The sequence below is a fragment of the Anomalospiza imberbis genome, chromosome 9 (genome assembly GCF_031753505.1).
Source record: "Anomalospiza imberbis isolate Cuckoo-Finch-1a 21T00152 chromosome 9, ASM3175350v1, whole genome shotgun sequence".
Lineage (NCBI taxonomy): Eukaryota > Metazoa > Chordata > Aves > Passeriformes > Viduidae > Anomalospiza > Anomalospiza imberbis.
The window spans coordinates 23,756,047-23,778,242 of record NC_089689.1 but is presented as its reverse complement, the minus strand read 5'-3'; the positions used below and the strand labels follow the sequence as shown (position 1 = coordinate 23,778,242).

The 22,196-nt window shown below is 41.1% G+C and overlaps 2 long non-coding RNA genes across 4 annotated transcripts in view; one reads left to right on the top strand and one right to left on the bottom strand.

Moving 5' to 3' along the window:
- The window catches only part of LOC137478701 (uncharacterized), a 99,549-nt gene that overhangs the window by 65,059 nt on the left and 12,294 nt on the right, over positions 1-22,196 (bottom strand). The window contains exons 3-4 of one of the 3 annotated variants that reach the window (XR_011001741.1): positions 20,962-21,080; positions 18,831-18,895 (exon numbers count right to left, since the gene is read on the bottom strand). The exons of 1 other annotated variant lie outside the window; for it this stretch is intronic. This is a non-coding gene — a long non-coding RNA (uncharacterized lncRNA). Of the gene's footprint in view, positions 1-18,830; positions 18,896-19,608; positions 19,725-20,961; positions 21,081-22,196 lie in introns of those variants that run through there. One more of the 3 variants, XR_011001742.1, reaches the window with a different exon arrangement.
- Positions 18,602-19,867, top strand: LOC137478702 (uncharacterized). The gene is made up of 2 exons (XR_011001743.1): positions 18,602-18,741; positions 19,237-19,867. It is a non-coding gene; the product is annotated as an uncharacterized lncRNA (long non-coding RNA).

The following is a 22,196-nucleotide window of genomic DNA, read 5'->3' as shown; positions in this document are numbered from 1 at the left end:
ACATAACACTGGTTACAGCTTTCTAAATGGGATGCAGGTACATGACATTTTTGCATCAGTAGGTGTGAATAGAGTTTGGCTGTTTACTGCACCCTGACAGGTGGCTCACTCAGGGCCTAAAATAGAATGTGCCTTGTATTCCTAGCAAGGACAACAAATTAGCACTTCTGCCAGCTCAAGCAGCAAGATTTTTGCTTTGACCTGTGAAGTCCTGGTCCATTCTCTGACAGCCAGTGATGACCACAGTGTATTATAAATATGAAAAATAAATGATCAGTCAATCCTGGCAGCAGGCAGACTTCACTGTTTCTGCACTTTATCATAGGAGGGTATGTGAGGTATTTCACTATTTGGAAATGAGTCCTTTCCAGAAAATGTCCCTGAGCATTTGGGATGAGAAAGAATTTCAAATGAAATATGGTCTGAGAGACAGTCCTCCAAAAGCAGCACACAGATCCCTTACAATGCCCTTCTTTCTGGCAGCATTACTACAAAACTTCGGAAAAGAACAATTTTCTGGTTATCCTCCACTTAGCACAGTCCTGTGTATATTTTGTGTTTTGGGAGAGACACTGATATCACAGCCTTAGAAAACTGACATTACAGAAAATTGAAATAATCCCCTCTACTCTAAACCTTCTATCCCAAGATGTCTGAACTATATTATATTATTTTACTGTCTAAAAATGTTTAAAAGTGTTTCAGGCATTCCAGTGAGCAAATAGAAATAGACATTCCTTTCCCAAATCATCTAACATCTATGTCCCATTTATAGCATAAAAAGCAGCCAAGTGATAGAAAAAATAAGGAAAGGAACAAAAACTATCTTTCAGTCTGCTGGCACTTTATTCTGGAGAGGAATATGTTCAGAAGCCTTCAGATCTGAGAAAGATTCCACATCTTCCTTTCAAAGTAACTTTTTTTTTTTTTTATATTTCAAAAATTTTACATCCTACAAGGTTTTAAGAGTCAGCACTGATATGAAATTGTGAATTAAAAACTTCCATTTTTCCCTAAAAGCCTTACTTCTCAAATTCTTTCACACAAACTTTGCTATTTCAAACCAGAATTAACAAACCTCTGAAACTTTCTCTTCTCTGCCTGATATTAGAATGTAAAATCCGGTCTCTTGCAAGCAGACAAGGAGAACATTTCTCTATGGGGAATTGCAGCTCTCCCACATCTAAGAGTCAGTCCCACCAAGAGTACCAGAGCCCAACATAGAAAGAGGGAGAATGTTCAAATGCCTCACTTTTTCCACTGTTCAGCTTTTCTTAGATTGTTATGTGGATTTTCATTAGGCTTCCAAGTTTGGAAAACTTTTATTATTGTTATAAACTATGCTCGTTAAGTGAATTTTCTAATCCTTTCATGCCAGACATTTGGCCAAATTCAAGCACAGAACTGATTTGGTATCTGACACACAGTCTCATGGGAACCCTATCCTGCCACTGACACAGGAATAGATGTTGTCATCAGATAGATCCATTCCTCCTCTATGCTTATACCACAGCTACCTGTTTTTAATAATGATGATATTTGGGGAAAACATCTGTGTTACCTCACCATGTGACCAAAGTTCAAGAGAACAAGCCACATGCTGCAAACATTTCTTGGAATTGCAAACTACTGTTCTATTCAGCATCCAGCTGGAGGTCGATATTCTCAAATACTCGGGAGTGTAGGTCAGCAAATGCCTGTCTTTCATCTAGAAAATCTGATTCCTAAGTCAACAAGGCCGGGCAGGATTCATGACCATCTCTCTGCCATGTGTGGCTTTAGGAGTCAGATGGCTATGAGGCATCTTCGGCTCATTAAGGGGGCTAATTAGTATATGACAGAACCATCACAGCTGAATGCAAAAGTTATTAATTACTCTGATTTTAGCCTATTTAGTAATGTTCCCAGAAAGTTGTGTAATGAATCTACTGTGTAACTGGGGACACAAAGGAGTGTCAGCTCATCCCAACATTAACCGAGGCTTAATATTTTTTGAACTGACTATCTCGAGAACAATGACAAGATTATTCAGCTCATTTAACAGAAAGCAACAACAATCAACACCATTCTGGGAGAATCCAGAACTGTCCAGGACAGAACCATACAGCAGCTTGCTAATTTCTAATTGACTGCTATTGAAATTCAGAAATGTTCTGTTTCCTAAATTATGACTCAGAGAAGGTCATGATTTAGCATCTGTCCTGTTTCTGATCCTCTCTTGGCACTGCCTACACTTACACTCAGGCAGCATCTCCATGGAGTTTTTCTTTTCAGTCACGTGCAAAGGAACAACAGGAACTTGGGATAGTATTATTGTTTTTTCTGCATTCTTCTGCAACTCAATCTTCTTCCTATCTCCAAAGCTCTTTATAAAACAATGGATTTTCCAGTACATTAGGACTTGCCACTAGCCCAAGGATTTTCACTGCTCCTGGCAGCCCGCTGCATTGGCAGAATTCCCTCTGCATCCTCGACCTGCTGCTGATTGATCCCCGTAATCCAATCCATTTTCAACAAGCCAATTCAATGCCAATAAAAACAAGGGGCTTTGCTGATTTCTGGTTTCAGCTGCAGCTGTTGGAGCCACAAATCTAAAATGAAATATTTTAAGTCTATTTGTAAAAATATCTACTGGTAAAAAAATAAAAGATCCATTGCTTTTATTCAGTTAAACTCAGGGGGAAAGTAATTACTGCTTCTTTTTATGCATTATATCTTCTTTCTTATTTTATCCCTGTATACCTCTCTTGGTGTGATCATAGTGATCCTTTCAGCAAATAGGTGAGGAAATGTTATAACTGAATTCCCCCAGAGCTTTGGTAAATGTAAGAATCAACAGTTTGCATAACATGGGTGCTGCGAACATTTCATAGACTTTAAATCTTTGATTTAGAAAAGAATGTTCTAATCTGCCTTTTCTACAAAGCACCAGCCAAATAAAAATCCCATGTCATTCCAGATTTCTTGCACTATATTTATAATTTTTATTTGAACATTGCAATCCTAGCACCCATACACCAAACTAGAGACAATTCCCATTGCTTTCAGATACATTATTCCAGTTCTGCAATTACTTGCAAAACTGAAGCTCTGCATTTTATTTTTAGACTGAATTTCGCAAGTTACAGCTTCCAGTCATGGAATCTAGTAAGGAGTTTTGATGGTGTGGAGTAAAGTACATTGTAGAGTGTGGTGCTGTAGAGTAAAGCAGTTATACCATGTTGTTAATAAAAGACAAATTTTAAATAGTTTATAGATCAGATAATCTATTTTGGGAAAATAAATGTTGGCTCAGAGAAGAGCCAAACCTTTCTCTCCCCTTTGTAAAGAATGTTCTCTTGATTCAGACCAATATGGTTCTTCTCATACCTTTTCCATCCTTCTATACCTGCATTTCTGCTATTAATATTTGTGGGTTCACTGGTTTTTCTAAGGTTGCTGACACAAATAAGGACTGTGATGGGATCTCCCAGAGCAGTAGTCATCTTTTAAAGACAGAATATTCCACAACCACTTTTAGCACTATAAGTCATGAAAAGAAAATGATCATAGGCTGATCTATCCTAAAAATAGTAGTGCAGTGAAGTCTGCAATTGATAACTGAAAACTATGGAAAAATTTGTTCAAGCTATAAATTTTTCAAAATTATTTGTGAATTACTTGGGTTCACTGCAGTAGTTAGTGGCTTTTGGGTAATGGTTTAGCTGTCTTTTTGTTTACAGCTGTTGTCTCCAATAGCTAATTTTACTAGGAAGGGCAAGGAGGCAGTAGAAATAGAAAGTATGGGCCAGAGAATTGTACTGGGAAAACTATGAGAGCCAGCAATTTTTTTTCATTGAGCCTTATATGCTACATTTGGCACAGCACTGGTTTAATGAAATTTTATTGATTCCACGGCAAGCTTCCAATGGAAATCTGCCCAGATTCCTGGGGGTCTCTGCTGAGGCTGGAGACCTTCAGTGTGCTGATCCTTGGCTGTAGCCTTTCTGTTAATGGGTCTGTCCTACAGACAGGGGATCACGAGAGCCCCAAAGAAGCTGCTCTGTAAAATGAGACATCTCTCAGCTCTTGCAGACTGCTGCTGCCATTTCCTCAGAAAATAAAGAGATGATCATTTCCCACAGCACTTAAGGGACTAGAGAAGTTCTGGTGTATTAAGAATTAAAAGGAGAATAATTTCAGTTCAAATTTATCCAAATATTTGGGGAGAGAAGGGGAAAAAATTAAATCCTTACAAGCTCAAAAGCCCTGTCCCTCAACATCATCATGGTTCACAGAAATAATCACCCAAAGTATGAAAAATATTTGTTTAGGAAAAGGTAAAAACATGGAGAGCTGGCCACTCAAAGACACAAAAAGGAGCACCTCTGGCAGTTTTCTTGCAAAGGAGAGGATGTTTCCCAATTTGCAGTGAGGAGAAATGGAGCTCTCTCTACCAGATATTTTAGAGCAGAAGAGAAGGATGTACTATTGCCTACTCAAGTTCATGGCCAAGAAGGTATTTTAAACCATTGGGAAGCTTTCAAAAGAACACCTGTATCAGTAATATAGTTCATTTACAGTCTTGAATTACACTCAGTAGATGCCAGCTGCACCCATTCATGAACAGAAATTTATAGTAGAGGTGTCAGGTTGCCCAGAGAAATTAATCACCAACAGCCATATGCTCTCAAAGCCAGAAAGTGCTAAGAAGTTCTGTTGTTTTTAAAAACCAAAAAATTCTCAAGGGCCCAATCTGAGATGCTGGGGCATTGTTTTCTATTTACATCTTTGGGATCCACCCAAGACTTAGTTCCCTCTGACCATAAAATGTATGTTTATTGGGTGGGGGAAGGAACTCATCAGGTCACCCTGACCTCAACTACACAAGATTTCCTCTCTTATTTTATATCAAGAATTAATTTCTCTAACCCTCTTCTGAAGCAAGATTAGTGTAATCATAATGGGGAGAGCAGTGCAAAGGTTATTGAAATAACCTTTAATTTAATTGAATATCTTCTCTTTTAAAGAGTTTCAGGATAGAGGACAAGCCTTTGAAAAGACATGGTAGCATCGAGTTTTATGGTTATGCAATATAGTTTTATTGTAGCACTTCCACTAATTTTGATTTCTCTAATGATATCTTCTCCATGTTGGGCTTAGAGGGACTTCTTTCTGCAGAACTCGTGAAATTAAAAGAAAAACATTAGTTTAATTTTTTGGAGGATTGCTGTTCTCCTAAATTGAATTTTTCTCCTTGTGAAGAGTTTAATGCAATGGACAGTTAAGGGAGAATGTGCTACTGTGGAGAAAGTCACCACAGCAAGTAATCATCACTTAACATGTAATTCTCAGTTCAGATACAATTTATCAGTAGCTGAGATACAAACTAAGGCTTACCACTGTCCCCCACATCGTGTGTAAACAGAAATGTTTTCATGAGATTTTTCACCCAAGCAGAACATGTTTTCCTGCTACGGAGTATTCCAATATTCCTTGCTCTGTTTCTAAACCTTACAGGAAAAACAAAAACAAAAACAAAAACAAAAACAAAAACAAAAACAAAAACAAAAACAAAAACAAAACAAAAACAAAACAAAACAAACAAAAAAAAAAACACAAGAACTGAACATAACCATTCCCATTCAGTGCAGATCCAGTCCTAAGATAAAACCCCCATCTATTGCAGTAAACAGCCACAAAGAAGCAGCCCTCCAAAAGATTTTGCTTCCCACTTTTACTAGAGCTCATAGGAGCCCTCCATCAGAAAGCAGAGAACCAAAAGGCTGAGTAACATCCAATAAGAAAACATCTAAGTCTTCAAAGCACTGGCTCCTGAGAGCTGGGAAGGGAAATCAGCTGAAAGGGAGTGCTCTTGTCAGCCCTGTGTCACACAGCTCCCAGGGTCAGCAGCCCAGAGCACCAGCCACACCTACTGTGAACTCACATTTCCTCCATTCTCAGGTGGGGTCAACTCCCCTCACTTCTGTGACCTTGTAATCTTGTTTCTACCTTGTCTGTGCTTCTCTAAACTCAAGTTTAAAAAGCTCCTTAAACAGCGGCCCATTCTGCAGCAGAGGAAGTTAAGCAAAGCTGAGGCTGGAGCAGCGAAACAGCCACACGGGCATAACCACTTTGTCCTGCCAGATTTTGAGAGGAAGCACTGGCTTGCAGAGCTTGAGAGAAAGGGCAGCGTTCCCATGGCTGATTCAGCAGAGCTGCAGGTTGGGTGTGCCAGGAAGCAGGAGGAGAGAGAAATGTCAGACTAAACATTGAGTGCAAGGCTCTTCTGTGCCTCCACACCGGATTCTGCCCAGTGTCACAGCAGAGATGGATCCACTCCTCTGAAGAACTGAAGATCTGGAGAAACCCAATTCATTTAAGATGAGGAAGGGAAATACATTACTCTTAAACAATTTCTTTTATACCATTGCTGTGGCACAGCCAGCTCCTAGCTGGTGTGGATTCAAAGAAAGCCAATTTTGATGGAAACCACCTGAAAGCTCCTAAATGTTTCAGACCATTGCCTAGTGCAAACTGCGGGCCATGGTGAAGCTTGCCTTACAGTGGGGCTTATGCAGAGGTTGAGAAGTGAATTAACTTGGATGAAATTAACTTGGAAGAGGTCCACCAGTTAGGTTAGAGATGCCCATTAATCATATCTGTCTGTACCAAAACTAACAGGTTGCCTTTAGAGACTGTCCTCATAGATGTGATAGATGAGAATAATTAATAAAGGCAGGTGGTTTAGGCATAGACTCAAGGCCCCTACTGTTAGAGCACTACTGTCTTCAAGAGAGTTACTTTAACCCTTGAGATGGAGACAGTTTCTTTTTCTTTACAATGAAAATTATGTTAGAAAACAATTCCATCAGTGTTCCACTCTTACAAAACATGAAAGTTTGTGCTCAGTATTTGATCAAGTTGTGCTATAGGAAGAGCTCACAAACACTGGTGTAGGAGTTATAAAGCTGAAAACGTTACTGCAGTTCTGGGCCCTACAGTAATGTTTCCAAAGAGGGGACTGACGATACAGCATGGCCCATCAGCATCACCTACTTTACGGCAGAAAGTCCAATAGATTTCCTAATTCTTGGTTCAGTGCAGCCTATGATTGCCATGTTGTCCGTGCTCTGGCATTCCCACTCCTTTTCCTCCTGAAACTCATATCTTCACCTCTGCCTTTATTACTTTTTATGTTTTCTTTCTTCATACTAATTTCTCCCTCATCTTGTGCTGTTTCCTGTAGGCAATGAGCAATCCCCAAAACCAGATCCCACTGTGGTGCAAAGTCAGCATCATGCTTAGCTTCTAGATGGATTAATTAGTCTGATCCAATCACTTATTAGAATACCAGTGCTATATTCAGTATATCTGTGTAGTGTTGCTTTGAATGGTATGGGTACATTTAATGAGACCAAAATATTTGGCCTCCTGAACCTGTGGCCATAGTGGGGGGGGATTTCATTCATCTGCCACCTCAGAGAAGCTAATATCTTTTCACAGCCTCAAATTTAATTTAAAAAGCAAGAACAGAAGCTACTTAAGAGAAATGGCTTGAAAAGTAGCATTCAAGGAGAAAGGATGGGGCACAAGAGAAGAGAGTAGGATCACGAGATGGAGTAGGTTTAAGTATTACTGCCCATGTTGAAGATGACAACATAATGCATGTCATGTAATCCAGAGATAGGGCCATTTCTCGAAAATCAGAAGCTAATTTTTGCAGCCCTACACTGAAAAAAAAATCAATCTTCCACCTTTCCTTGGGAAAAAAAATCCCCACAGGCTATGATTTATGGCAGAGGAAGAGAACCTTAGATTTTCTTTGACTTCAGGCAGTACTCCTTCCACATGTCTAATGCACTGCCAGCAGCTGTACTTCTCATGGAAGGTGAGTGTGTGTGTCAGCACCATCCCTAACAGACTTAGAGAGTCTGATGAGTTTTTCTTGTGTTACCAGCTTTTTCATTTTTTAATTGCTATTTCTTGTCTTTCTCTTTTAATCCATTTATTGCATTTGTTCTCTCCATCTGTGTGCAGTTTAATTTACCTTGAGTTAAGATGCTTGGACACTTTTTGATGATAAATTTGTCTAGTGAAATACCCAGGAAGAGTGACTTAGCTTTGTGGTAGGAGCTTTGAACGTTCTGAGTTTGACCCCAAGGGCAAGAATAAAGTCCTTAATTGTAGTCAATTGCATCCTTGATCTTTCTACTGTGCTGACCTACAAAGGGGCAAATGATGACAACTCTGATGATTTTTGTACTGTAAATAAGCCCATATTTGTGGACATTTATAAAGTATTCATTCACTGCCATTTTGTCAAGATACAATCACACACACAGACCAGCAGGATTTGTAATATAGGTGCATGAATGGCCTTCCAGTAGCAGCAATAAAAGTAACATTTTGCAAATTCTCTCTGTCAATCTGAAAGCAGACATGTAATCACTGCTGGTCACTCCCAATCTGGAATGGGTTTGACCTGCTGACCTCGGGGTGAAAGGCTCTGCACTGCATTACCATTCCCAAGGGCTCTCTGACTCTCTCTGAGGCTGCTTTTTTATTATTTTGTAGTTAACCTCAAGACAGCATCACCAACAATGGATAACATCTGCAAAACACTGGCTATCTGAACATTTTCTTGCTTTGCAACCAATCATTGGCACTCAATGAATCTGAAGGTTAAAAAGGAATTACATGTCCAAATACTCACTGCAGAAATAGTGAAATCAGAATGGGCGGAAAAAACCCTTAATAGCTCCTTTCTGTTACTAGTATATTTTTTCATTTATTCATATGATCTTGACATTTCATTTACAGAAATGGAAAATGTAATGATTTGGGGAGAATCATCCAAATTTGTTCCTTGTAGCAAGAGACAACTCATCAACCGATTGCCTTCAAAAAATAGATGGATATCAAGAAAGTTTTCATTGCTCCTGGGTTCTGTCTTTTACCACTCATTCAGATGTTCAGGTGCTTCACTCATCCACACTGATGCTATCCCCTGTAGAATCCTGATGTATGAAATACTGCCCAACCTTACAGTAGGAGAAGTGTCTTAACCACACACTAAAAACAATTGCAGAGTGCAACAGAACTCTCCTTTATATATCAATCACTTTCTGTCCCAGTACAATATTCAAACATCCCCCTGCATTCTGCCAGGAGGATGTGACCTCACTGGGGAGTTAGCCACAGCAGGAATCCAGAAAGACCCACTTTCAGCAACACCAGGAGGACCATCCAGGACTTACATGGATCTCCACCCACAGCAGACCTAATCCTTGGAAGACATTACTTTCCCTGCTAACAATGAGTCTTTATGAATTCTGATTATTTGGGAAGCTCTGCTTGTGTACCTCTGTATACAAATGTCAAATCAGCACTTAATGAGCATGAAGTGATTTCACATTGAACTGTCCATCTCATAAGCCTTAACATGTCCAAAAAAGGAAACTATTTGTTTATTCCCAGCAGTACTTTGGGATACAACCTTCACAAGCAGTGGGAATTAGACATGAGGAAGCAGCAAGATATTTTCTCAATTACATATTCACCCATCAATCATAGTTCTCTTTGAAACCTGGCTACTGGCCACTGGTCCCTGCTGGGAAAATGCTAGAAATGCAAGAAAAGGGACATTTCTCCTTTTGTGCCAAATTTCAGCGTAGAGTTAACTTGAAGCTGTAAGTAGCTGTAAGCCCAGCTCCTCTCTGGCAGATCTCTGAGAGGAGATCCATTGTGGAATTTCACAGCTGGATCTCAGCATCTCAGCCTGCTCCATGGTTTGACATTTTGGATATGTTTCACCATTGTTTCCCCAAATTTTTATCCCCAACTTTATTAAAAGAATAAATTTATAAGAAATTCCGTGCTTTGGAGAGTGTGTTCTGGTAAATTTCTTTTTCCTATTACAACAAATGCCAAGAAACAGAGACTGAGACTGGACACATTACTATAGATATGGTATAGACGAACAAAATAGATTCAGAGAAAACTCCAGCTGATTAAGCCAGCTGGCATTTTCAGGTCCATATTTCTAGGACTTCATAAAACAGTCTGGTTCTTTTGGAGAAGAAGCTGACTCTGGGGTGGTCATTTTTTTGTGGTAGCAAAGGCAAAAGCGAATATCACTACTTCTTGGGTGAATGAAACTGCTCCAAGGGACACAAAGCCAAGAGTACTGTGGGGAGACTTGGTGTGTGCCCAAGCTCTGATCTCCTTTTTGTCACTGAGGAACCAGGAGGAAACCAGGCCACAAGTCATATGGGAAAATATGACCCCAGGAAGCAGTAAAACCAAAATAGTCAAGACAGAAGAATGCTTCTGTGGAAATAAGGAATACACAATGTGAGGATGACAACTTCTAAAATGGCCACAAACCAACATTTTAGGGCAGCCAGATGTTGAGTCTGCAGGCAGAGAATCTCTCTAGGGTAAGTCTAACTCATAGGCAGAGAGATTTTACCCTAAATTCTGTGCTTTGCTTTTCCATTTTGAAGGTTTATTCTGCCTGACAATGTCTCTTTTTGCACTTCCTTGTCACTTAGACACAATGACTTTGGAGCAGGTGAATTTCCACACTCCATATTTATCATTCAGACAGCCACATGGTGCCAGGCTCAGTGGTAAATCTGGCAAGGGCAAGAATTTTGAAGGAAGATTGAAAGCCAGTCTTGAAAAACCCTCTTTCATATGACAGATATTGATCATTCATGATGCAAACAATTTTGCACTAATGGCAAACACAAGGAATTCTCTGTATTCCTTCCTGTATCATCATCATCATGTAGACATAAGGAACTCTGAAAATCAATTCCTAGGCTTTCTGGAAAAAAGGAGAAAAAAAAAAAAAAAAAGGAAATAAAGAAGTTGGCATTCAAGTTGATTGTGTTCTCTTCAAAGTCTTGGACCAGCTCTGACCATCTCCTGAAAAAATCTGCACTCTCTCAGTGGAATGGAATTTCCCAATATGCCATGGTCATTTTGGCACCCATTTCTCTGAAGCAGCTATAAATCTCTTGCAGGTCACAGAACTCTGTACAAGGAGAAAAAAGTTACCCAAGTGTTTTTGGACTGGGCCTGGAGATCAGGAGAGGGACAGAAATGTATGCCTCATCCAAAGAAAACTCTGCCTGACTTTAGACTACTAATAGCTCAGTGGGAAAGTCTGTATAAGCGTGCTCATCCTTCAGAGGTTTGTGGGATGTAACCTGTTAGACCCTCACCTACAACACATTTCCTCAGTTTTTGAAGGCTTGCTTGTCTGTAGAGTGTCTGCCAAGCAAAAGAAATGAACATTAGGGAGCAAAGAAACCCAGTGGCAGCTGTGCATCAGGTCCCAATTAAGACATCAAACTAAACCCTTCAGCCCTAGTTCTCAAACATCCTTGTGTATAATATTTCCCATGAGGCTGGAATTCTTCTGCGAGGCTTTTGCTGGCTTTAATGTATAGCATCAGTGTTCAGTAAGCTCTCAGGGCACTCATGTTGCTGTGTGAGACAGCAGGGTATGTTTTTTCAGCCCCACACCTCCAAATAAAAGATAAGAGCATGCCCTGTGTTATGATGTGACTTGACTTAGACCAAGGGAGCAGGTCCCAACTGTTTGGCATGACACTGCATTTGAATTTGCCACGGAGTCATGCTGGTTCTAAGCATTCTTATGTCCTAAATCTAGCCCCTAATTTTCTAGTAGTCATTTAGTGCACTGTACATGCAATCAAAAGGAAATTCAACTGCCAGGATCTCTCTCCCCTAAGAAGGGGTGGAGAGGCCATTTCATTGTATGAGGGGATGAGAAGTCTGTCAAGTAGAAGTCCACTTGCTGTGGCTTTGAGTGACAACAACCTGATTATTGTTTAAGACACTTCCTGTACAACTCCTTTGTGAACCCCAGTGCACTTTGGGCCAAATAACCTCTTCAGGTCAGAGATGAAGTTTATAGGTCAAGATGTCTCCATCATGGCATGTGATTTCAGCTCAAGTCCTAAGGAATATTTTGTCCTGATGTCAGTGAAAGTCCCATCTGTGCATCCCATTCATTATTGCAGAAAATCTTGTATTCCCTACCATTTTTCTGCAGCCCCTTGGAAACACAGTCATGGAATCACTGCAGAGCCTCACCACAAGTGCAAAGTGCCTGTCTTACTAGCAGAGTGAAATCATACATTGCTCCCTGCTGAGAGGACCTAAGTCACCCAGCTGTCCTCACCAAAAATTAACTGAATAATCCTGCAGATCACTTAAAATTCCCTTTGCTGTACTTACAAGACAGCCCTGCTGTGAACGGGAGCAGCATGCCCAGAGTCATCTCCCACTGCTCCACAACACAGAACAGATTTGGTTTGAAAATAACAGCAGTAGGAACATCTACACTGCCAAATAGCTGAGCTCCCTGGTTTACTATCAGATCCTGGTTCTTCAGTTATCTGTGGTGCTTTCCCTTGGGATCCCTTCAGGACTGGACTAGCTAATTCCTTCAGAAAAATCTCAGTGCATGTCTAGAAGCAGCTTGTTGCATCAACCCCTGCCATTAAGAAAGTAGGAACATGCTGTCCAGTTCCCTGAACACTCTCCAGGGAAACCCTTCATTCATTCCAAGCCCTAAGATGAAACATCCTTAATGAAAAAAACATGGTGACCGTTACTGGGTACCACACAATCTGTAGCTTTTTCATGCAAAACTACCTGAAAAAAGCAAATAAAGGAATTCTTGTATCTCTGAGTTATAGAGATGTTACTACTTGGCTCAGAAGGGACCAAGAAATTATTGTGAAGCACTGGACAAGGCCCATTGACTTTGGAGAAGAGGAGATTTGAGCTTGGTGGATGCAAACCACTACTCTCCAGTGCCAGGAGTCACTCCTTGGAGTGAAAGTCTTTAAAAGCAGGGATGTAACTGAAGAAAAGCCTAATAGGATCATGATTCCACCAATCTTGATGCCCACTACTAGGTTTCCTATAGCCAATACTTCTGACAGAGAACAGATAGAAGCTCACCATTGCACGGGCACATAACAAGATGTTTAACTTGGCAGTATGCCAGCTTTGAGAAAACAGACAAAACCTGAGTCAAAATAATATTAGATAGGGTCTAGCATGATTTGTCTGTTCCATTTTGTCAGAGCATCTGCTTGGAAAAAAAATCCTTTTTCTGGTTTTCTTTGAATTCATAGAGAGAACCCACATTCTTATTCAGTGCCCTACATGACAAGAAAAGCCCAGGATTTCATTTGGAGACACAGTGAAAGAACTTGCTTTTAAAACTTGGAATTTAGTGAAAGTACTGGAGCCACACAAGTCTAAGTTTCTAAGACCAATAAGCCAAACAGCCAAACACAACGTGCATAATTCCCCTGCCATTACTGGAAAGGCATTGGAAAGCTTTCCAGGAGGAAGTAAGCTATCAAAAAAAGGGGATGACAGGGAAAATGGCTCTTTCAGAGCTAAACTAAGGTTGTGAATGACAAAAGTTGTATTAAAACCTGCACAGTGTTGTAGCCAAAAACAAAGAAGAAACACCCACTAGGATTTGGGGTAGATTGATGTTGAGAGGTGGTCTTAGCACTCCTGGTTTCTGGCTGCAAATTGAAGTGTTGACAGTTGGAATTACCTTTTAAACACAAGCATGATAGCAAAATGTGATCTCTGGACGTAATTGTTCTCCATAATACAAACATGTATGTCTAGGAGCAGCAAAAGTAGTGAAGCCGGGTTTCCTACAGATGAACATCTAAGGCTAAATTTCTCTGCTGTCTAACAAGAGCAAGTTTGTGCTGTAAATTGTCTGACGTTATGCAGCCTCTGATTTCCATGACATTTCTAGCAGCTTGATATTTTTGGAAAGAGCACTCTACTCTTTCACTTGTGGTTAAAATAAATCAGCAGATTTTAACACTGTTGGGCAGGAGGGCATGACAGAGAAAAACAGACATATGGAGCATGTAATGTCATATTTCTCACTTCCTTAGGAAACAAATCTGGAAAGATAAAGATGGCAGAGCCCTACCACATTCTGCTGGAGTGGAGTTTTAATTGGTGGGATGAGTGTCAAGAAAATCCCCTTTCTAAAGAATTGCAAGAGAAAGAGCTTATTGCTCTGAGTCATCTCTACACAGCCCTTAAACTACACAACAGGTGACACCTTTGTTGGAGGCAGACTAAAAAGAAGAGATGAATTACCTCTTAAAATGCAAGTCAGATGATGAGGATAAAGTTTTAGAGTGGATAATTCCCCTTTTCAACATGGGATTCAGGCAAAATTAGTGGTTCTGAGTATGATGTAACGTTTACCCATCAAGTTACTTCCTGGGGTTAAATATATTACATAATTTGAGCAGTTAAGGAAAGGCCCCTGCATATACTTTCATAATCCGATTTAAATTCTCTTTATCTCAGACTCCACTTCTTCAAGCCATCTTTTGACAAACCTACTGAGAAGACAGAAAAGGCAAACAGGAATTGGAACATTCCTGAAATTGTCTCCACAAGACTCATATTAGTAATTTACCTGGCAACACTTTCTTAGGGAGATCTTTGGTTTGGAGAGAAAAAAACAAAAAAAAATCCACCTCAAGCAGTACATGTTTTATCAATAAGTAAGATATATATCAGAAGCTTGTAAAATGGTTCAGTGACAATAGTTTGTGATTTACAGTCCAAACTGAATTTGCAAGCACTTTTCAAGGATTAAATTGCCCCAACTTAAACAGAAAAAAAAAAATCCAAAATCAACAAGCCATCAAATGGTTCCTACAACAACAAATGATTCCTAGTATTGCAGAATACTTCTAAGTGCGATGTGAGCAGTATTAACTTTCAAGCACAACAACGGCTCCATAACCATCTTAATAATATTTATTTCTTTACTTTCATGTTTCATGGTGTCTCTCTGTGAATGCTGGACACTCACATGACATTTAGGAGACCTTGCTGTAGTGGTCTGTCTGATTTTTAAGCTTCTTTTCTTTTAAGACTCTGGCTGGGTGAGCTGCAGAATCTCAGGGCCTCTTGAGCACTCTTACAATGCAAATATGGTTGTCAAGCTCTACCTTCTTGTGGTTCAACTGCTTATCCCCAAGCTCAGTCCTGACCCTGAAACTTCTTAAGCATTTTCTTTCCCTAATCAAAGGAGGGAGTTCGGCTCTGAAAAGAGAGCAAACTAACACAAAAAGGTTTCACACAGATTTTCTACACACTGGCACTTTAACCTCAAAACATAAAAAAGATTACACATTACTAGAAAGCAAACCACCAGATTGTTTCATCCTTTCCTTGGGAGTCCATGGAAAGGTCACCTAGTGCGCAAGGGGACAGGGCTAGCAGCAAGACAGCTGCTGGCTCTTTCATTCATCATCCATTTATCACTCAAATGATGCTTTGATCAGCTTCTGCAGGGACCACAAACTCCTGCCAGGAGATTTTATTTCCACAGAAACCATCATGTCAATTCCCACATTGCCCAGAGCTCCTGGGTAGCTGTCACAGCATATGTTGCAGACGAGACAGTCACGATACACAGAGTACCACCATACAATTTCAGGAAGCTTTAAGCATTCACGCAAACAGAACACAACACCTCATCAGAAGGCTGCTGGCATCTGCCCATCCAGAGTAACATCTGCTTATCTTGTCCTTCAGCCCAACCTTTTAAACCCCTTGCCTTACATGCATTGCCCCTGTGTGTCCCTTTTGGGATCGGTCAGTGCACCTGGGCACTCCATGGCTCAGTACCTTCAATGCTGCTCACCTTTTCACAGCTGTACCCACTGGGGATGAAGCTGGGCCACAGCCCCACTCCCAGTCACCACAGACTGTGAACCTACAGGTAGCTCCTACTCTTTGGTGTCAGCAGTGGATCACTCATGCCAATGTCGTCCTGTTGCCAGCACCTGTGGGATCTGTACACCAAGAGGAGCAGAGGGAAAGCAAAGATAAGGATTCAAGTCAACAGAAACGTGCGGACTCCTGTGTGTTGCACACTTCTTGCAGACTAACAGCATTCCTCCTGAATGGAACACCAATCTACTCCCAGATCACTTACTAGGGAATGATTCGGACAAAAATGGGCAGAGCCCTATTTTTGCAGGCGGGAGAAGAAAAGGAACAACCAACAGGAAAACAGGAGGGGGAAATGAGGTCACAAGGAGCTTCTGAGAACTGGTTGGTCCAGTCAGTGATTTCCTATCTGCCTGGGCCTGCTGTACCTGCCAGTCTAATACTGCTAAAAGCACTGTCAAACACCCTTTCAGCTGTCACCTGAACTGGTTGGGGCCCAATCTCAGAGCCAGTTCACTCCTTAACAGAAGAAGTAGGAAATAGGACTTAGGGTGAGGTACTGACTGATCTCTGGCTCTCTCTGACCTCTGGCTCAGAGGTAGGTGGGAATCTTCCAGGGAAATTCAAGAGAGGAGCCCAGCTCATTTCTTAGACCAAAGAGGTCCAATTTGGAATCAGATTTTTTTTTTTAAGCCAAATGTTCTTGCTGGAAGGAACATCTTTTTTCTCCTCTCAGAGCATCCTGACTCCGACTCCACACCACTGCTACACTCCAAACACTGTCAAACACATTCCCAAATATTCTCCCACCTTCTCTCATCTTGGGAGAAGTTCCCAATTTTTTCAGCATAACCTTGCTGGCTGGCTATTCCCCTGGAAAAATTTTGGGAAAACACAAACAATGCACAGCTTTTTGATGAGGTAAGATAACATTGGTTCCAAGGAGATTTCAGCAAAATGCCCCAGCTGTGTTTGACATCGGTGAAGCCCAGGCAGAAAGTGTTCTGCATTGACTTCTAACACTCTTTTTGGCTGATCCAGGCCTTATCCCATGCAGATGTCCATGAGTTTGCCTATGCTATGAAGAACAGTCCTTCAATTGCCTAAATGCTTATTTACACAATGTTCACAAATCTCTTATGCTGAAAAAGATCTATCCTTCAATTATCCAACACAGTCAAACATCTTCATTGGGATCCTGCCCAAGTTTATTTAAGAGGAGGAAAAAGTTATTATGAAAATTACCACAGATATGTTCTTTTTGTTTTTGCAATGAAACATTTTTGTATCAATGCATAAACCACAAGAATAATCATCAGTTTAATAGTTTCCTGCGGGTGAGCCCTATCAAGTTGAGCTGTCAGGAGGATGGGTGGGGAGCCCACTTGGAGGAGGAGAATAAATCCCTTTCACAACACCCCCTGAGGCAGACAAAGATCAGAATTACTCTGGGACAACTTGCTTCACCCTCCCCATGTTGTGGGCAGGTCTCAGCCTTTAGCAATCAGTGGCATCAGCTTGCACTGAGAAAAAGCCATTTTTTAGCAGGTTGACACCTCTGAAAAAGGGAACATGATGTTCTGTGATCTGCAGGTGAGCAGAAAAACATTACACCTGGATTTATGCTGTTGCCCTGAGTGCTGAATCCTTTGCATAACTGGCAGAAAGTGGTGTTATGTGGGCAATGAGGATATAGGAGAGAGCTGTAAAGCAAATGTTTTCTACATGTCTTTAGGGTTCTTAGATGGAAGTTACATAACACAAAATGTTAAAACAGATTTTTTTTTCAGAAAAACTGCTTTTGCTGGATTGGATGCACATAAAATCACATTCTATGTTGCAGATGTTAACTGAAGGCATATAATTAGAAAAATGATAAATTCCTGGGGATGAGGGAAGGAATTGTGCTAATGAAATGGGATATTTACCCTTCATCTTCCAGTGTGATAAATTACACCCTTCTGCTTTGAATGCTTGGGAACTTGGATGGCCAAGTGTCTTCCAGCAGGATCTTGTGCTGACCTTGCAAAGACTCTCATCTCCCAGCTGTCATAAATGGCTTCTAAACTTGTCTACAACTTGCTGCCATTTTCATGGCAAAACCATATATATTTTTTTATATTTCCAAAAAGGAAAAAAAATATTTTATTAAGTGTTCTTATTAAAAACCAATGGCTGAATTTAGGGCATTGTGTTTTTTTAAAAGCTTCAAGCATACATTTTAGCTTTGAAGATGTTTCAGCACTGGCACTGTTTCTTCTTTATCTCTGAGATTTTTCACTGGGGATCGGAACAAAAATGAACATTTTCTCATGTTTTCTCATAAAAAAACAAATGGTAAGTAAAATTCTGAGCCAGTAGAAGCTGAGATTCCTGATTTCCAAGTTGTTCATTTTCAAAGGTATGAGTGAAGCTGATGTTAGTAATATAAAATCAAAGACCACTTTTTCAGATGTCCACACAAACTAACCCATATTTTATAATACCAATGTGACAGTAACATTTGCCCATGATAACTTACACTAACATTGCACAAATATGTTCAATCCACATTGAAAGAGAGCTGGGGGGTGGGGTGGAAGTTCATTAAAAATCAGAACAAAATAATGATTTAGAAGTTCAGACAAATCAGAATGTCTGATACAAGGAATGAACACATGGCCGAGAAAACATGATGCTATTGCAAGACAATTTCATTATTTGGTATTTCTAATTATTTGTGTGGGATCAGGAATTAGTTTTGTGTTGCTCTCGGTATCAGGATGCCAGGATACTTTCTTGTGAAGTTCACAGGTGTTCTGCCTCTCTCTCCCCTCACACACATTACCACAGTAGCTGAATGTTTCTCCAAAGTATGCAGCATGTACAGAATAGTCTGTCCATTCCTACTCCTCACATACAGAATGACCTTGAGTGAAAAACCCTGCACTGCCTTCACCACAGCTCCTCAAGGACTTAACAATGCCTACAGAAAAGGTAAGTCATGGTGTAGTTATCAGCAGTTTAAAGAAGCTCCAAGATCCTTTGATAGAAGGATGACAACTGAACAAGCATTTGAAATAAATTTTTTGCTCACCCTTTTTTGCTACTTCTCTGTTTCCTAAGCTGTAAACAGGGCTTCCTTTTTGGTCTGTGAATTAAAAAGTAAAAGGCCCTTTGGTAAAATCTCTTATTGGCAGCATAGCATCTTACTTTAATGAACAATGCAAATTTTAAATAATCACAGATCCTTACTCATTACTTAGATTAGGCATTACCATGATCAAATGTAATTCTACAGCAATAGCTGTAGAAATAGTTCTGTTCAGCTTTGGTAGGAACAGGAAGAGAGATCTGTGTTGCTTCCCTTCTATGAGATAGAATCTTTCAACCTTTTCCTTCCTCAAGACTAAATAATTTTCTAGTAAGGATGAAGAATGTTCAGAACTTTCACAGTGGGATCCTGCATCACACAATGTATCTGCTCCACAGCCTGAAGATCACTGACCTACATGGTCTTCCTCTGCATCTCTCCACGCCCAAGCCCCCAGAGTTGAAGCCAGCGCCATGATAAGGAGTGTGATGCTGAGACATCAGTTTCTGGTACTGGAAGTGCCATGCTCTTCTATCTGACGGGTGAAAACTGCCAGAGAGTGCTTTAGACCTCTAGAGTGGCCCAAAGCCTGGAGGCTGCAAAGACAACTCAAGGTTTGTCAGTGGGTATTGCTGTATTGCTCCTGTGTGGGTAGGGTTTGAGCCTTCAGAGGGGAGCACCATAGGGAAGGCAGCTCTCAGTAGCTGAACATACTGGGGTTTGTTGTATTTGTTCTTCTTTCAGGTCAGCAAAGCTGAGTTCTTTTGGGCAAATCCTGTCATCATCTGCAGAAAGTGAGACAAAACCAGATCTCTCTTTCTCTCACTCATCACAGAAGCATGGCAGACATGGTCCAATGCTCTGGCACCGGAGCAGATCCTGAAAACTAATTAATTACAACATGACGGGGATTTGCCAGAAAAATCTGTTCCAATTAAAATCTGTCAACACAAATTTGCAAAGGAGCAATTATGATTACAATTGCACATTGGGTGGAGCTAAAAAAATATGTTACCTCTATCCCCTGAACATGACTATACAATTACTGACTTGCTGTGGTCCCAGTAAACAACTGAGATCCTGTTGTGTCATGTGCTTTCCAAAGAGATGATACAGATTGTTCCTGCTCTGAAGAGATCAGATCTCTGAAGAGATCGGAGGGTCTATTCACATTTTACACTAAAGTTTCCCCTCTTCTTAGAGAGAGATCATCATCCTGTTCTTGAATAAGCAAACACACCCTCCTTTGCTATACATCCAACCCTGAGAGGGATTACACACCAAGTAGGTTATGATGTATAGGAATGCCAAAATCACACCAGAGACCTGTGGCACTAAAGCCTGGCATGTTTAGAAGAGAGGTTGAGGTTTGTAACGGGGAATGGAAGGTCCCCTCCTAGAGTAGTTCACACACAGGTGACACTTAACACACAAGATCTAATGCACTGCATCAAATTTTCTGCTGTATTGGCTGAATTTCTTCCCACATCATTTTGTCTTGTTGATTCTGTAAGTTGCCCAAGAATCTTGATATTTAAATTTCTAGAATCATGCATATCACACATACTCCTCTTTCACTTATCTCCTGTCAGCATGGCAAGCCAGGCCACTGAGCAATTGAAGGAAAGGTATCTCTAGATGAATTAAGGTGTTGAGAGTTCCAGGGCTCCATTTTAAGAGCTCCTTTCTGAGTAGAGGAATTCAGATTTTATGCAGAGTTGCAAACACATTTATAGAATATCCTTAGTTGGAAGGGGCCCACAAGGATCATTGAAGTCCAACTCCCTATTCCTGTTTCTGCCTCTCAGTGGGCCCCCAGTGCATCTCAGACCTAACCTGTATCCTCCAGAGGAGATGTTTGGCTGCCCCCAGCACACCCCAGTTCCCTTTCCCCTCTCATATTTCTGTTGCTCTTCAAGAAACCCTGGGACAGGACTTGAAAGAATGCAAGTGCTTCACTGTCAGCTGCAGTCCAGAAACTCACATTTTGGGATTATGAGCCTGCACTGTTCCACAGAGCAGCCTAACTCTGCTGGCATGGAGTCGGGGATAAAACTATCATTGGCTTCCACAGAAGCTAAGTCAGGCCAAAGCAGGGAGCAAAGCACACTTGAACACTTCACCTGCAAGGTCTTCTGGCCATCAGCAGTTTATGGCAGCACTTCATCCCTGTCTGGTTGCCGTGTGTGAGGCTGGGGTTAGAACTGGCTTTACTCTGACTCACTTTTTCCATACAGTTCACCTAAAACCAGAGATCTATTCTAGAATTAATGCAAGTTTTGCAGATAGAAAAACCCAACCAAACAAACCTATGATGAGAAACAAAATATTGCACACATGAATCGCTACGAGGTTGAAACAACAGAAACTTCCATATCAGCCTAAATAATGGGAAGCATTCAGTTTAATTGAGGTATCTCTTCTTTTAGGTACTGCAGGCAAACAGGGGTGTCTGGTTATTGTTAGTGATGAGAGGAGGGTGGGGAGGGGCTGGGAATCTCCAAGCACCTCCAGAAAGCATCCAAGAGACAGGATCTCTGCAACAGCCAGTTGCTCAGTGCGTGCTCTGCAGGCTGGACACACAGCTTTCTTGAGCTTGGGTTCCTTCCAAGATCAAAAATTGAATCCACCTGAGGTAGGCAGACTCACAAATCACCTTATCTTGCACGACATGACAGACAGATGTTTTTCTGTTGCACTGAACTGCACAAATGGGACATGTTCTCCTCAGGTCAGGCTCCCAGGTTAACGCCTGGCACATGGAGCTGCCTTCTTGCCTTTCTTGGGGGAAGAGCAAAGGTGAAAAGGCCAGAAACTGTGGGCTTGCCAACAGGCAGCCAACCAGAAGGTCCCAAAGGAGCTGATAGCATTGAGCCACACCTAAAATATTCCTTGTGATGTGTCATTTGGACTCTAGGATACGGAAGCAGGGATATGTCCATTGATAAATGTTTGTGCAGCAAGGACTGGCGTGCAAAAACCAAACTCTATCCTGCCATGAGGCTGTACACAAACTACAAAAATACAGCATCCACTCCTTCCCCATTTCCTGTGATCTGAATTGCTGCACGTAAGAGCACTTTGGAGGCCAGATGAGTACAGCTGTGTTCACAGCAGTTGAGACACAAGCTTGCACTGAGACATAACAATGTTTGTAGCTGCTTTTGTGCCCACTTATCAACTCCCACCTGGACATTGCTCCCCAGCCTGTGGAGCACAGGGGACAGGGTATCCTGCTGCAAGGACGTGTCCAACCTGGTCCCTACAGCACAGAGTGACTGTCAGGAATCCATTCCCCATCCCCCAGTTAGCAAATTTCCTTCTGGAAGCTCAAAAAGACACCCATCACAGTAAACCA